This window comes from Cricetulus griseus, chromosome 6 (genome assembly GCF_003668045.3).
Source record: "Cricetulus griseus strain 17A/GY chromosome 6, alternate assembly CriGri-PICRH-1.0, whole genome shotgun sequence".
In the NCBI taxonomy this organism is placed as follows: Eukaryota; Metazoa; Chordata; class Mammalia; order Rodentia; family Cricetidae; genus Cricetulus; species Cricetulus griseus.
In genome coordinates, this window is record NC_048599.1 from 152,249,258 (window position 1) to 152,266,422 (window position 17,165).

Here is a 17,165-nt window from a genome sequence, read left to right on the forward strand (position 1 = left end):
TGCACAAATTCAGAAATGAATTTACAAATACACAACACAACTGTTTGTTTCTGTATGTTTGTTTGTGTATGTGTGAGAAAGACACACACATACACACACACACACACACAGAGTGACTGAGAGAGACTTAGAAAGACACACAGAATGAGAGGTTGCTACCATGTTTTCCCGCGCGATCGTCTCGCCAGCAAGAATGACACAGGACACTCTGATCCTTCTGCAGTAAAGCTTTAATGCATCTTGAGAGACAGATGATCAGCTTCCGATTAGGGAGACCCCGAGCCAAGAATCCCATCCCCTTATAAAGGCTCATAAGCTCCGAGCAGTGTGTGTACAGCTGGGATAGGTGGAAGACTCATCACCCTATATGACGCAAGTCTAGGCAAGTGGAAAAACACTGGGCACATGCACACCAACGTTGTTTACTTGATCCGGCAGCAGATGTCAGCGCCATCTTGTAATGGCGAATGTGAGTGCGGCTCCTCACATCACCCCCTATATAATTATATGGAAACACAGAGGCTATAGGCCAGCCAAATGCAGAGTGGAGATAGAGGTCAACTCCCCAAAACTGGATGCAGACCTTGTCTTGAGCAGGACTCCAGACTTTGTTTCCAGAGCAGGCCCAGACCCGTCCTTATGTCTTTTTCTGGGGGAAGGGCATTATGACATATAACCTTCATGCAAGATGACATATCTTCCAGAAGAGCCACAAGAAAAGCCACAGGCCCTTTCTGTGCAGTGCTTAGCCTTGCAACTCTTTTGGCCTGCCGAACCTTGCTCACTCTATTCCGTGCAATGAGGTCAAGCCTCCGGAGGTGCAGGAGCTGAGCAGTCGGCGACCTATTGCTTCAACATGCTTAGCCAAATGCTGGGGGAGATTCCATTTTCTAGGGCAGCGAGTGCCTGTGCAACCACTACCTTATCTTTTTTTGTTTGGGTTTTGAGTCTACACACAGTCCAAAGCATAAACACCACACCACTGCAGAGAATTGTGCCAAAAAGTCCCACCCCCATCCATTCCTTAAAATAAGAAACTGCTGATGAAATCCAGGAAGAGTCTGGGAAGGTCTCATTGAACTCCCGACTAATTTGAGGGGAGAAGGTGGAGTTCCGACTTTTGAGGGTCCGAAGGGGCTCTTCGGGTGAGTCTTTCTGTGATCCACAGGGGATTCTCTTCGTCCTGTGGAAAAACACATATAGATCCCCTGGATCTTATGAAAATAGGATCCGGGCCTCTCCAAAGACCAGTCAAGATATCTTTCCATTTTACCATTTCCTTTGGCCTTTTAGGTTCTGAGGTGTAGCACTCGGCCGCAGTATGGCCCTGAGCATCAATGTTTAGAAAATTAAGGGTAAAGAGTGCCATGGATATTGCAACTCTTGGCACCGAGTGTAAGGATGCTCCCATTCCCTCCTTTGTTTGATTAAATAAGACTTAAGCGTGCGATGGGCACGTTCCACAATGCCTTGTCCTTGAGGGTTATAAGGTAGGCCAGTCAGATGGGTAACCTCCATCTGTCTGCAGAAGTGCCAGAACTTTTGAGAGGTATAAGCCGGCCCATTATCTGTTTTTAGGATATGAGGCTGTCCCCAGGCACCCCAGGCCTCCAAGCAGTGTTGAATCACATGCGCAGCCTTTTCCCCTGTCAAAGACTGGGAAAGCCATCTGCAGTTTCCTCCTCTCCTCTAATGGTAAAAAGGAGTCGGTACCAAATTTTTCTTGTGACTCATATAATGGGGGTGCTGATGGAAGTACACCCGCTGGATTAACAGGCAGTGGCCTCATATTTGCTTTCACTTTTGGCAGCCGATATCTATCGGGGTGGTATCTGTCCTCTTCATATCGTGCTGCCTCCTCCTCTAGCTCTGCTTCCTCGCTAGAGTCTAAAATCTCAGAGTCTGAGCTGCTCAGCTCCAAGGCCTCTAGTTCCACTGTAGGGTAGAGACTAGGTTTTGAGTCTTTATTTCTCTTAAATTTACCGGGGTGTGACTGGTCATCCCCTTTCTTCTCTCCCCCCTTTTTGGTATCCTGGGGAGGGCCCTTTTTCTTAGACATGTCCTTCCTTTTTTGAGCTCCCAATCTCTCATCTCGTTCGGTTTCTGACATACTATCCTGTACCTCTTCAAGCGTTTCTTGAATCTCTGCTACCGCGGGACGGCAAGCCTCATCCTCTAGAAAGTTTTTAATTAATTTCCATATGGCCTTAGTACCTAGACGAAGATCCCCTTCCATGTACTTTTTATCTAGATCTCTACCTAATTTGTTCCAGGAGGCCACGGTAAGGTACCCAGAACAGGCATACCATGGCGCCACTCTATCCACCTCCTTCACAAAATTTTGGAGTGTGCGGGGAGCAATTTTTAGGTCTCTCAGTTTTAGAACCGTTTGCAAGGCTGTGACTATCGATTGTGAAGAGCCCATTATGCTGGCGGATACCTGGGGTCTGCTTGGTGGCAAATTGAACACCAGCCACGATGAGCACAATATAAGACCAATATTAACAAAAGAAGAATAATCAAGACTAGAGTTAGGGCTTCTACTGACCCATACCATGGTGGTGACAAATTAAGGCCAAAGTAAAAAAAAGGGGTATCAGGACTAAGCATACGTCTCCAAACTTACCTCCCTGCAGTTCTGAATCTGCCCCGTCCTCCGAGGGGTCTCCCGTGGCGCCGTCAATGTCAACAAGTTCCCGGGTTTCAGCACCAGATGTCTCGAGTGATCGTCTCGCAAGCAAGAAAAGGACACTCAGATCCTTCTGCAGTAAAGCTTTAATGCATCATGAGAGACAGATTACCAATTAGGGAGACCCCGAGCCAAGAATCCCGTCCCCTTATAAAGGCTCATAAGCTCCGATCAGTGCGAGTACAGCTGGGATAGGTGGAGGACTCATCACCATATATGACGCAAGACTAGGCAAGTGGAAAAACACTGGGCACCTGCGCACCAATGTTGTTTACTTGATCTGGCAGCGGATGTCAGCGCCATCTTGTAATGGTGAATGTGAGTGCGGCTCCTCACACCATGTGGTATTTCAGCTGATCATTTCAGAGAAGACCCAAATGTACAACGGTCAGTGCCAGGAATTTTATCTGTACAATGAAAGGTGTGACAAGACCTCACTAATTGGTAATTGAAGAACCCAGCACACTATATCTTGCCAGGCAAAGGAAGAATCCCTGCAAACAGACATCAGCTAACATCTCACAGAATCTGCCACTAGACTAGATCCCTCCATTTGCATCCTGGGAACTCTCAGCTCTGTCTCAATCCCTGCGATGTGTTACTCAGGCTGAATGCTTTGATTTATATAGAATTTACAGAATAATAGTCTATCCCCATCACACAACTGCCCATGATTCAGGTCGTGCCATCTCAGAGAAGAGCAAAATGTGCAGCACTCAGTCCCTAGGCATTGTATCTGGACACTGAAAGGTGTTACCAGGTCTCTCTAATTGCTAATTGAAGAAACAAGAACACAATGTCTTCCCAGTCAAATGAAGAAACATTATGAACGCACAGCAGCTCCCATCTCCCAGAAGCTGCCCACTTGAGTAGATCTTTCCAAATTGTCCTAGGAACACACAGACACATCTCAATCAATGCCATACGGGACTAAAGCAAAGGCTGCAGTTCACTCAGAAAATACAGAAAAACAGCCTCTCCCCATCACACTCCTGCCCAGGATTCAGGTTCTGCTTCTGGGGAAACAGTGTTTGGCAAAGGAACATCCTGAAGGTGTAGACACCCAGATGATCAGATCTGAGAGGAAATAAACTAACGGTGATATTGTGAAATCAAGATGGTCATCGTGGCATTGGAAACAATGAATACTTATTGTCAGGTGATCCTTCCGTAATGGAGAGAAGGCAGTCTTGCAGCTCCTTTGTTCCTCGGGTCACTTCTTCCAGCTGGGTGTTCAGACTCTCCATCTGCTGTTTCAACTCCTTTTTGTTGAGGTGGCCTGGGGGTGGTGATAGTTCTCCTGCAGCCCCTTTGTGGTTATAAACACAAGTAAACTTACATTTTGTAAGCCATAGAGAATATATAGATCACTCTGTGTCCTAAAATATCTTTGAGAAGACTTCTATGCCTTTGAGTCAGGAACACACCACTGGCTTTTGTTCCAGGCACGAGAGGTCCCTGCATGCGATCTCAGCTCCCCCATCTCTAATGGTATTTCCATGTCTCAGCCAGCTGCGTTCCCCTGCCACCTCAGCACATAGTTTGAGTAAAGGAATTACTTCCTTTTCTCAGGCCTTTTCACAGGTGCAGAGTATCCTTTCAACTTTCCTGTAGAATTCACATGTCTGTGGGTTTAGAAGCTAGTCGGCAATTACCATAGACCACAAGCACTCAGGAGATTTTTCAGACCCCAAACATCCTGACATGTCACTCAAAGCATATGACTATAGATGGAGAAGCCATGTATGCTTAGAAGATGATCGCCAGACTCACAAAGTCACCTCACTGACAATTCAGGGCACACAGAGAAGTTGCACAGTTCTTAAATTATCCACGGGGGTTGAAGTACAGTGATGACCTGCCTTTAGTTGGGCACACTCCTTTACTCTCTCCCTCATGGTGACCTCATTTTGATGCTGATCCTCCATCAACCATGACTGTACTGTAAGAATGAAAACCAAGAGCTCCCAGCAGTACAGCTTTTGCCCTGACAGTTCTTGGCTTCTGGAACAGACAAGTTACTCAGCAGGAATCCTTGACTTCCTGGAGGCACGCCAGGCAGTGAAGTCCATTTCTTCTCAGGCACCCCATTTCCTGTTCTCTATTACCCGAAGTTCAAGCTAAAGGTAACCTTCTCCAGGGAGTTCCCCATCTCCTGCCCGGGACTTACTGTTCTTCCTGGTGAACCATGGATTACGGTGAGACTGAAATTCAGCCTTCTTCTGCTTCTGTCCTGCCTCTCTTCCTTCTCCATTTTCTCTCCTAAAGAGATTCCTCAGTCTAGCCAGCGAGATCATCATTAAACCTTACAGGCACTGTAGGCAGTTGGTGTTGCCACAACACAGGTGACATCACAGGATTCCATAGTCTCCAGGACACAATGGAATGTTCAGCGAAGGGGCTGCAGATGTCTTGTGGAACAAACGTGGCCTCTCTACAGACCAGCTTTCCTTATAACTCAGCAGAAGGCAGGTTTCTCTATCCAGCAATCTCTTCTTGGACACAAGTCACACCCTGCAGCTCCCCATTCTGCCAAAACCAGAGATTTCTGATTTATTAGAAATCCTCTAGTACCTTCTACATAGGGACTTAACTGTTATGTCCTAAAGAAATTATATCTCCATAAGGTAATGGTGTTAAAGAACTTTCTTTGTACTACAATTCTCCACAACAAACAGCATCTCATTATTTACAGGAAAGCATAGACTTAATGAAGACAAGGATTCTTTTTAAACAGCTTCCACATAAGGAGCCTACAGAAAATATGTTGCCAGTAGATAAGATGCCATTCATTTTTTCCACATTGAGGATCACTGGCATTTGCGCATATTACTTGGGATATGTAGGACTTCACCATCTAAAGGATCCACTTTGAAGAGTCTTTTATTATACACCATGGGTTATAGATAAATTTATGAATGAAATTTCGGTGTACTTTGATATTCATGCTTTTACATATGCCTCTTCAATGGATAGCACATATATATTTTATATCCAAATTACTCATACTCCATAAAGTCTTGTCCTGTCTTTTTAGATATATAGTTATATAGTACAGCAGTCTAAAATTCATGAATCCAATCAACATTTATTAGATATGGGTGGCCATTTGATATTTTCTATCAATGCATATGTATTTTTTCACATCAAGGGTAGAGATACACTAAAAAATGGAAAGTTGCCAGATGTGAGATAAAAAACATTTAGAATATAAAGAATAGTCATGAAGGAATGAACACCTGTAATCATTTTCTTTTTATTTCATTTACTTTTCTCCTTTAGAAAGAATCATTTCACATATCAAACCCCCTTTGCCTCTCACTACCCACCCCCTACCCACCAGCCACCCTCTCCCAAAAGATGGTGAGGCCTTCCGTGGGGATCATCATAATCGGTCCCAACATTTTGGGAGGGCCTAGGACACCATCCGTGTATGTGGGCTTAATAGTATCCCTCCCTAGGGAATGGGCTCCTAAAATCCATTTCTGTACTAGGGATAAATAGTTGTTGCACCGTTTGACATCCCATAGCCAGACCCTGACCTAAACGGCACTTACATTCAGAGGGTTTGTTTCATTCCAATGCTGGTTCCCCAGCTTTATGTTGGAGTGGTATACCTTTGCTAGGTAAGGCCATCTGGTTCTGTAGGTTCCACCAGCATGGTCTTGACTGCTTTTCCCATCCCCTTTCCCTGTCTAAAATTGGAAGCTATGAGTATGGCTCAGTTCTTAGCTGGGGGCGCCAGCTTCTGCTTCAATTAGCTGCTAAAAATGGCTGTTTCACAGATTCTGGTTTGCTCATATGTTGGTAGCCCCGCTGCCATACTGGGGTATATGAGTTTCCCCTTTGTCGGGTCAGCTGTTTTTGCAGGTTTTTCCAGCATGCTCTTGACCACATGTGGGTCACTCCTCCCTGACTGAAACTGGATTCCAGGGGTTGGGCTCAGTGTTTAGCAGCAGATCTCTTCCTCTGCTTCCATCAGCTACTGGATGAAGGCTCTAGGATGGCTTAGAAAGTCATCATCATTCTCAGTATAGGGGAAGGACATTTAAGATAGCCTCTCCACACTTACTTAGATTCCTAGATGGGGGTCATCCTTGTGGATCTCTGCCCAATTACCTTGTGCCAGATTTCTCTTTCAAAAGATGGTGACGCCCTCTATTGATGTGTCCATTTTCGCGTTATCCTCTATTCCTCACCCAACTCAATCTTCCTGATACTTCTTCTCACCCTTCTATTTTTCCCCTCCTCTTACTCCTAACTCCCTCCACCTCTCCCACGTTCCCTATTATTTCAGGAGTTCTTGCGTTTTCTGCTTCAATGGTGGAACTGTATATGTCTCTTTTCCGGGACTCATGTCTCATTGATTTTCAGGAGGTGTGGATTGTTTGCTGGTAATCCTTTGCTCTTTGTCTAATAACCACACATGAGTGAGTACATACCATGTTTTCTTTCTGGGACAGTGTTACCACATTTAGGCTGGGTTCCTCTAGTTCCATCCATTGGCCTGTAATTTTCAAGATTTCATGTTTTTTTCTGCTGATTAGTACCCTATTGTGTAAATATACCATATTTTCTATATCCATTCTTCAGTTGAGGGGCATCTAGGTTTCTTCCAGGTTCTGTCTATTACAAATAATGCTGCTGTGGACATAGTTGAACAGATGTCCTTGTTGTATGAATGTGCATTTTGTGTATGTGCCTGAGTGGTAGTGCTACATCTTGAAGTGCACTGCTTGAAATTTTCCAGAATACGTGCCATATTGATTTTCAAAGTAGCTGTACAAGATTGCACTGCCACCAGCAACGGACAAGCTTTCTGCTTTCTGTACATCCACTCCAGCATAAACTGCCGTTGATGTATGTGGTTTTAAACATTCTAACAGGTTTAAGATGGTATTTCAGTGTTGTATAGATTTGCATTATCCTGAAGGCTAAAGATATTGAACAATTACTTAAGTGTCTATCAGATATTTTACGTCCCTCTATTGATAATTCTCTCTAGGTCTGTACACCATTGTTAATTGCAATATTTGGTGCTTTGGTGACTAGCCGCTTGAGTTCTTGGTCTATTTTGTAGAATAGCCCTATATCTGATGTGATGATGGTGAATATCTTTTCCCATCCTTTAGGCTGCCATTTTCTCTTCTTAACTGTGCCCTGTGCCTTACAGAAGCTTCTCAATTTCAAGAGGTCTGAGATTTTTTAACTGTTGATCTCAGCATCTGTGTTATTGATGGTATATTGTTTAGGAAGCACCTCTTATAGCAATTTGATCAATGGTACCTGCTAATTTCTCTTCTGAAGAGTTCAGTGTGCCTGTTCAGTTATTTTGAGGACTTCCAACTATTTGGAGATGTTTTGTGCATGGTGATATTTATGGATCTATCTGCAATCGTCTACATTTCCGCATCCATTTTTTCAGCACTATTTACTGAAGATGCTTTTCCCCCATTGCATACTTTTCGATTCTCTGTCTAAGATAAAGTTGTTCATAGATGTGTAGGTTAATATCACTGTCTTCAATTTGATTTCATTGTTCTACCAGTCTCTTTTCAGTTTAAACACTCAGCTGTTTTCATTACTATAGCTCTACTACATTTTGAAGTCAGGGATGGTGATGCCTTCAGAAGTTACTTCATTGTACAGGGTTCTTTTGCCTATCCTGCGTCTTTTGTTTTTCCATATAAAGTTGAGTATTGACCTATCAAGGTCTTTAAAGAATTGTGCTAGGATTTTAATAGGGATTGCATTGAATCTGTAGATGGCTTTTGGTAAGATTGCCACTTCTACTATGTTGATCCTACCTATTCAAGGCCATGGGAGATCTTTCCATTTATGGTATCTTCTTAAATTTCTTCCAATAATGACTAACAGTTATTGTCATACAGGTCTTTTACCTATTTGCTTAGTTTACCACAAAATATTTTATGTTGTTTATGGCAATTGTAAAAAGTGATGTGTCCCTGATTTGTTAATAATCCCCCTTAATATATACATATCTATAGATATTGATAAAAATATAGATATAAACATATATAGATATAGATATATATTAGTGCCATTAATTTTTTTGTAAATCATGTATCTGGTCACTTTTCTGAATGTATTATCAGCTGTAGAAGTTCCTGGGTAGTATTCTTGTGGTCACTTATGTGAATACCATGACATCTGCAAATCGTGAAAGTTTGACTTCTTCCTTAATGAGTTGTATCCACTTTATCTAGTTTAGTTGTCTTTATTGCTCTAACAAGAACTTCAAGTACAATAATGAAGAGATATGGAAAGGGTGGACAACCTCATCTTGTTCATGAGTTTAGAGGAATCACATTGAGTTTCTCTACATTTAGTTTAATGTTGGCTGTCAGTTTACTGTATTTTGCTTTTATTATGTTTAGGTATGTTCCTGTTATGCCTGATCTTTCCAAAACCTTTATCACGAAGGGTGTTATTTTTGCTGAAGAATTTTTCAGCATCTAGTGTGGTTATTACCTTTCAGATTCTTTATTTTGTAGAAGGCATTGATGGATTTTTGTATGTCGAAGCATCCCTGCATCCTGGGGGAAAAGCCTATTTGATCACGGTGAATTATTTTTCTGAAGACTTCTTGCATGTTTTTTGCCAGTATTTATTTCATTTAGTACATTTGCATCAATATTCATTGGGGAGATTGGTCTGTAGATTTCTATCTTGTGTGTGTTTGTGTGGTTTGGCTACTGAGGAATTTTAGTCTCATACAAATATTTGGTAATGGTCCTACTGCTTCTATTTTGTGGAACATTTTGAGGAGTGTTTGTACTAGCTCTTCTTTGAATTACTGGTAGAATTCTTCACAAACCAATGGTCTTCTGGATATCAGTTCTGAATACAGATCAGAAGATTCTAACTTTTTCTAATTTCTATTCTTTTTCCATATGTTTTTCATATTAACCCGTTTATTATAGGCCGGGAAGAGAAAAGAGACTAAGAGAGAAGAGGAACATGATTTATGCCTGAACTCAATGGACACATGCCATAGAGAGGCAGAGAGAGCGTGTAGGTGGGAGAAGAGCAGAACCGATAGCAGACACTTTTCCCATATTTTAAATAACAATTTTTTTCATTTACTTTACAATCTTGTCAGAGTTTCCTTTCTGTCCTCTCATCCTCCTCCTCCTCCTCGTCTTCCTAATCCTCCTTCTCCATTTTAATCCCCATAAACTCCTCTTACATCTCCATTCAGAAAGTGCCATGTGGTATAATCAAACCATGGCATATCAAGGTTAAGCATGACCTAACACCTTCCCTTCCATCAAGGTTGAGCAAGACAAACGAGCAGAACTGTAAATGGCATAAAGCCAGCTAAAGACCCAGGGAAAGGTCCAGTACAGTGTCCAGCTACATCAAAGTGCAAGTAGTCCCAGAAAGTACCAAGCAACAAGACTGACACATACATGCACAATGAATCCTGCAAGATTTCCCTTCACCTGGGTACCATGCATATCTCCTTAAAGACCTCACAGTTGCCCAGACTCTCTGGTGGCAGGCTTGTAGACGGGCAATCCACTGCTTCATAATTAAAATCCATATGTGAGTGAGTACGTAAACATGGGTGAGGGGAGGGGAGATGCGTGTAAGAGAAGGGCAGAAGAGGAGGAGCGAGGAGGACATGTGGAGTAGGAAGGTTGAGGCAGAGGAAGGACAGAAGAGAGCAAATAAGAGATATCATAATAGAGGGAGCCATTATAGGTTAAAAGAGAAATCTGGCATTAGGGACTTTCCAGAGATCTACTAGGATGACACCAACTGGCAATCTAAGCAACAGAAGAGTGGCTATCTTAAATATCCTTCCTCAATAATGAGATGATGACTACCTTACATGACATCCTAGAGACTTCATGCAATGTTTGCTGGAAGCCAAGGCCCGACAGGTGCAGCTAAACACTGAACTGAGCTCCTGGAAGCCAGTTGGAGAGAGGGAGGAATGATGAGCAATGGGTGAGGACCAGACTGCTATAACCCACAGAAACAGCTGACTTGAACAAGAGTGAACTCAAGGACCCCAGAATGATTGCAGAGAGGCCAGCAAGGGACTGCTCCAGACCCCTTGAACAAGGGGTTCAGTGAGGAGGCTTCAACAATGGATGAGGCCTTATGTTGTAGACCAGTATATATCCCTGTCACAGAAATGTTCTTTGGGAGCCCATTCCACATGGAGGGACACTCTCTCAGGGCTTAGGCTCTGCCTGGAAAGATTGGACAGACATTGGAGATCCCTCATGGATGGCGTAACCAATGCAGTGAACCGGAGGGGGAATGGGTTCAGGGATTTTTGGAGCAGGGGAGAAGGGGAAGGATAGGGAAATGGGATTGACATGTGAAGCAAGCTAGTTACTATTCATTTAAACATGAATAAAAATATAATAAAGGGAAAAAGATAAATACAGGCATTTTATTCAACAGGGATTGCCAGGGAGTTGTCAACACAAACAGAGAGAAGCCTGAACAAAATACCAATGCAACATTAACAAAAGAAAGAACAAATAAATAACAAAATTCAAAACATAACAAACAATAAGCAAACAATACACAACCAAAGCAAGCCAAAAATAAATTAGGCTAAGCCATATTCTTTTGCTGGAGATTTAGCAGCACAGACTACAGCCTTTGGTTAGCCTTGGAAACCAGGTACCAAAGCAGTCACCAAATGTAAGAAACTTTTGAAAGCCAGTATAGAGATGACTCCTTCAGGTTTTGTAGGTCAAGCTGGCATCAAGTCTAAGTGTGAGACAAGTTCCACAAAGAGTCTTTGTGGCCCTATGGGAAAAGTTGATAATATATCACACACTGGCGATCCTCTAATGTCTTGGCCAGAATTTGACTCTTTCAGCCCAATACACTGTGTGCTTCCTAGAGACCCAAGAAATCCAGGGCAGCATCTGGATGCCCAAGAATATGAAAAGGACACAGAAGTGTTCTATAAATCCTTTCACAGGACCTGTCACTTCAGTCCTATTGGGAAACTCAGGAATTCCTATTCATTTTGTATATGGAGCATCACCAGACTAACAGGAGTTGTGAGGGAATGCCACCATCTCTGGAGTGCATTTACTGCAGCCAGACTTGCGCATGGCATGGATTCAGCTTCAACACTGGACTGGAGAATGATATATGAGGGTTTTGGATGTGGACTTTCAGTAACTGCTTGGCATCAACACATTCTTCCATGACAGATTTCCAGCCATACAGAGAGACTGAGAAGGCAGTCAGCAGGTAACGGCATCACCCCTGAACTGACAGGAAATCTTGCTCATAAACATCTGTACACTCCATGTTGTTTTTCCCCTCCCAGGGTGACACTTGTTGAATTTCAGGATTGTCAGTAATTCTTGTCTCAGGATTTGGATATCTCAAATCATTTGTGATGTTTTCTTTTCTATAGGAAGACCTATATCTGCTTCTGAATGGATCACAGGGAGGTCAGCTGGCATTTGCCTCACTATAGAGTTCACAGCTATAAAAAGTGTCTCATTCTGAGGAGGCATTGATCTAAGGCTGGAGAACTTCTTGGGCCCAGGTGTCTGTAGCTTCTTGGGAATTCTCAGTTCTCTCAAGGGCTGCTGTATGACAACGAAAGTCCATAAGTCCCACAAGTAGCCTTTCTGGAATACAGGATGGACAAAATCAGGGTCTATTCACTGAGAAGAGGGCAAGGTCAAAGGCCCCACCACCACCAATGCCTTAGTTGCAGGGTTTAGGATGAAATGGTGGTTCACTTGCCTGTGAGAGCAGTGCTCCTGCTTTAGCAGCTCTGTCTGCAGGAGGCTCTTATCCTGGGATGTGGCCTGTTCCAGCTTGGATTGGAGATTGTAGGACCTAGATGAGGAAGGCAATGGTGGGAAAAATGAGATGTCAGCTATTGAGCCTAAACCACCTCTATTCAGCTAAAAATCCAGTTATGTCTTTCACCTGAGTTCATTTGCTACATCCATCAAGGGAGAAAGATCAGAGTTCACCTGAGCCCGCATTTTCTTCTCATTTTTATAAATAATTAGCTACAAGATGAATGAGAACTACACTTACTTGCCAAGAAAATATATTGCATTCCCACAGTTGTGTAGATCTAGTAATTGGGAAAAATAACAGTTTATCGATGTCAGAGTAACAGTTAAGGAGAGATACACATGAACTTGATTAGATACCAGGTGAATGTGAGCAACATGTGAATCTGCATGTTGACCCTCTGGTGGGGGAACCTACAAAATAAAAACAGTGAAGCTTCTACTTATTCACACAATACAGAAAACTGTCTTGATTGAACTCCTCAACACTTAAATCTTCTTATAACCAGATAAATCATTTCACAGCAAATAGATGCCCACTGCAGAGAGCCTGTAGTAAGCAGGAGTGGTCTGCATGCAGATTTGCTCAAAGGTAGGAACTCCTCTCTAAAGGTGGTGTTGTGGGAGTAAGATAAAGTGGCTGGAGAACACACCTTGCTCCACAGTTGACCCTTTCTGCTAGATTTACGGATACAAGGAGAGTAGGGATAGAAGGAGAGATTGGACAAGGGAACATGGTACTGAGAAGACTCCAGATAGCTCAGAAGGCAATAATCAGAAAACAGTCCCCGGAAACACTAAGGATCAACAGCATGTCCTGGAGAAGTCCCCGCTGACTGGGCCAGGATTATACACAGAGGTTTTCTATCTTCCTGTAGTGAGAGCCATGGACATGGCAAGAATCCAAAGGGAAGAGATCAGTTCCTGACGATGCTCATGGTTCTAACCACTTCCTGCAACCTGGGATCCTACCTCATGTCAGAGACACTGAAGGGAGGCTCTTCATTTTCTGCCGGAACCCTTTGCTTTGTGAGCAGGTCTTTTCAGCAGGTTCAGCAGCCTCTCATGCAGGCTTTCCGGCTCTTTTCATTAAAGATCATGTTCTCAGTGGAGGGGTGCTCACTCAGATGCATATGCATGAATTCCTGAACGCACCAGTCCATATATGCACACATACTTGCACACTGTAATTCACGAACATGTTTACTTTCCCATTTAATGCTAATAGAAGGCACAATCAACAGGGATACTCTTGAGAAGAAGGTTAACTTCAGTTGGGTTAGAGAAGGTCAGAATGGGCATGAGACTTGGCACCTCAGCCTTTGAAGTGCCTATTGTGTTAAGCTATTGCAGACACAGGAGGACCTCTGTTATCCTGGACCATTAGCCACCCCTGGTAGGATATTCCCTAGGCTGTGAGGTGTAAGACTGTTCCCTAGCACAGATCCACTGGATCCAGATGATGAGCTTCCTGATCTTGTTCATTGCTTCCCAGCTGCCTCTGACTTGACCAGCTTCCTCCAAAAGGAGCTCCATTTGTCACAGGCTGCCACATGTTCACCGTAAAGCAATGTCCTCAGAATATCAGAAAACCTCCACAACCTGGGGTCCAAAGAAGCAATTGCTCCCTGTAACTTGATTGTGTCAGGGATTCTTTTGAGTCACAAGTGGCTGGCTAAGTCATTATCAAAGGATTGCATGTATTATTCTATTTTATGCTGAACAATGTTCCATGAAAGAGCTCAAACACATTGTAGTTTTTCATTCATGGACTGACGGATATCTGCACATTTCCTACTATGAGGCTACACTGAGAATGTTCCTATTACCCTGACGTCCCTCCTTTCTATGGGGACACATACTTTTTATTAAGGAAACACTGGGTCACCTCCGGAATGCAATTTAACATGCTCAAGAACTGTGTGTGGCTTCTCACTGGTCTGTATTATGACACCCTCAGCAATGGCTAAGAGTCTTCATTTCCCCCAAACATGCATGGGGCTGATTTTAACTCACAGTGCAAAACTTGTAAGAAAAGCAGTTCCTGAGTGCTGCAGTCACAGCACATGGAGAGTGTTTTGACCATCCAGAGCCTGAGACTTGTGCAGTGAGAGAGCCCCATTCTCAACCACAGCATGGCTATGGGACTTCTTCTGGACTGAGATGCACCTGGAAGCACATGGATAGTCAGAATCTCTCAAGGAACAAAAACCAGGCCAAGCTCCAAAGCCAGGTTTAACTAAGCCAAGGTTATACAAGGTAGAAAATAAACAAGATGCAGCCCCTCCCTTGGAAAATGTTAGCAGATAGAGGGCAGAGACTCATTGAAGAGGCCAGAAGATCAAACAAGAAGAAATGCAGTCAACTGGAACCATAGAAACCCAGATCTGTGAAGCCAAAATCTTGCCCCTGAGGCTCTTGTCTGTCTGGCATCCCCTCCATGATTCAAACCATTTTTCTATCTAAGGGATCCTGAGGCTGGCAGGACAACATTGGCAGGGGCTCAATGTCTTTAAACACTTAGCAAATCGGAATGCACTAGGGACCAGTCCAAGGCTCACAGGAAGGCTGCATGCTAAGAGGCAAATAGGATAGAAACAGACACCTCAAATGCGGCAGAACACAAAGAGTGCAGATTCAGTCTGTCCCAAGCAGCAACAGAACTCACATGTAGGATTCAACTCTTCATTCAGCTGCTGGCACTTGTTCAAGGCCTCTATGATCTTGAGGGACAATTTCGGCAGGTTCAACATTTCTTGCCTATGCTTCTTCAGCATCTCAAGGAAGATCTCCTGTGATGAAGAAAAGAACCCCATGATCACAGGACTCAAGGGTCATATGGAATCAGGTGTGTCCTGCACAACCCAAGTCCAGGATATGCCACAGCTTGGCACGTATACACTGGGTGCTTATTATACTTACTATCCAGTCCCCATGCCAGAAAAAGCCAGGAGTCCAAAGGAAGTTACCAGGGACTGCATGAACACCCCAATGGGAACGTTGTTATAAATTAGCTCTTAACAAACTTCCCAGGATGCTTTGGACCATATCTGGACCTCCAAAATTCTATGGTGACATTTGTCTTGTCTGCAGAACAGGGATTCTCATATCTGTGTGCCAATTACCAGACAATAAACAAGAGCACACAATTAGTATTAATTAGTATACTAAAATCCCTTACTATTCATAAGAAGCCAGGATAATCTATCTGGATCCTTTATCATAAACATCCAAGAGCTATGCTGATGACCCACAAGGAAATAAGGCATGGCTAAACCAAGTCACCTTCCAAATAACGGAAGATGGTCAAGGAGGCCCATGTCCCAAGGTTGCTATAGGTTTTAAAAAATGATGAAGTCTCAATTAGTTTACAATGTTTCTACCGGTATAACTTATTGGGTCATTGTCAGTTTAGAAGAAGAAGAAGAAGACCAATGTGACAGACAATAACTGAAATCTACAAACATCTTTTCTGGATAGAGAAATCTTTTGTTTTACTTTTTTATTTAATTTTTAAAAATTATAATTTCACATGTCAACCCCTTCTCCATCTCTCCTTCCCCCCAATCCATTCATCTGTCCATTCTCCATAGAGGGTAGAGCCCTCCGCGGGGGCTCACCAAATTCCACAACTACATCCTGGGCCAGGCCTAGGCCCTCCCATATGTTTCCCAGATGAGAGCATCCCTTCACGTGGGATGGGTTCTCAAAGTACCTTCTTTTTTTCTTCATTCATTTATTTATCTCATAAATAAAGTCATGCACAATTATGATACACAATACAGTATGTTCACAATGGCATGGCTAAATTAAACCAATTAACATGTTCTATCACACATATTCATCATTTTTGTTTTGAGAACACTTAAAGTATGCTATCTCACAACTTTTAAAATATGGTATATTGTCATCAACCATATTTATCATGCTCTCGTAAAACTCAAGACTTCACAGTGTCCATGTCTCTTGTTCAACTGCAGGTTTAGATCCTTAAACCAATGGATTCCCCATTGTTAAAAACCCACATTGAACCCTAATGGCCACAATACTTGCTCTCTGTTCTCGTAAGTTCATCATTTCTAGTTTACACATGAAATTGAAATTGTGTGACATTTGTCTTCCAGTGTGTAGCGTATTTTTTTTTTGGCAAGCATATAACTTTACTACTTACTAAAGATGAAATCAAATTTGCATGCACAGGTGAGCACTCTCTGCAATACCTTGTATTCATCACATATATGACTTTCAATTATGGCAATACGTTATGCATCAATAGCAGCAACAGCTTTTCCAGGCTTTGCAGTCATGAATATCTGGCATCTCAAGACAACTTCCTTTGTCTAACTCTGGACCTGTACACAGTGCTTGTGGGGTCCTGCCTTGTCAACTGTCAAGCTCTGACCTCACAATAAAACACAATTGTGTCTGTCATTCAACATTGATCTTTTAAAGAAAGCGATTGTTTGTATCCCTATGGAACATGGGTAATAGACTAGCACGTCCTAGAATATTTTAAGCCTGTCACAACGATATCAAGTTGATCTAAGTACTGTGTGTCTAGACAGTATGAGATGGAACATAGCATTCTCCAACAGTCCCAGGACAAAATTGTGACCAAAGGAATAACATATTAAATCCATGGATAACAGCATCAG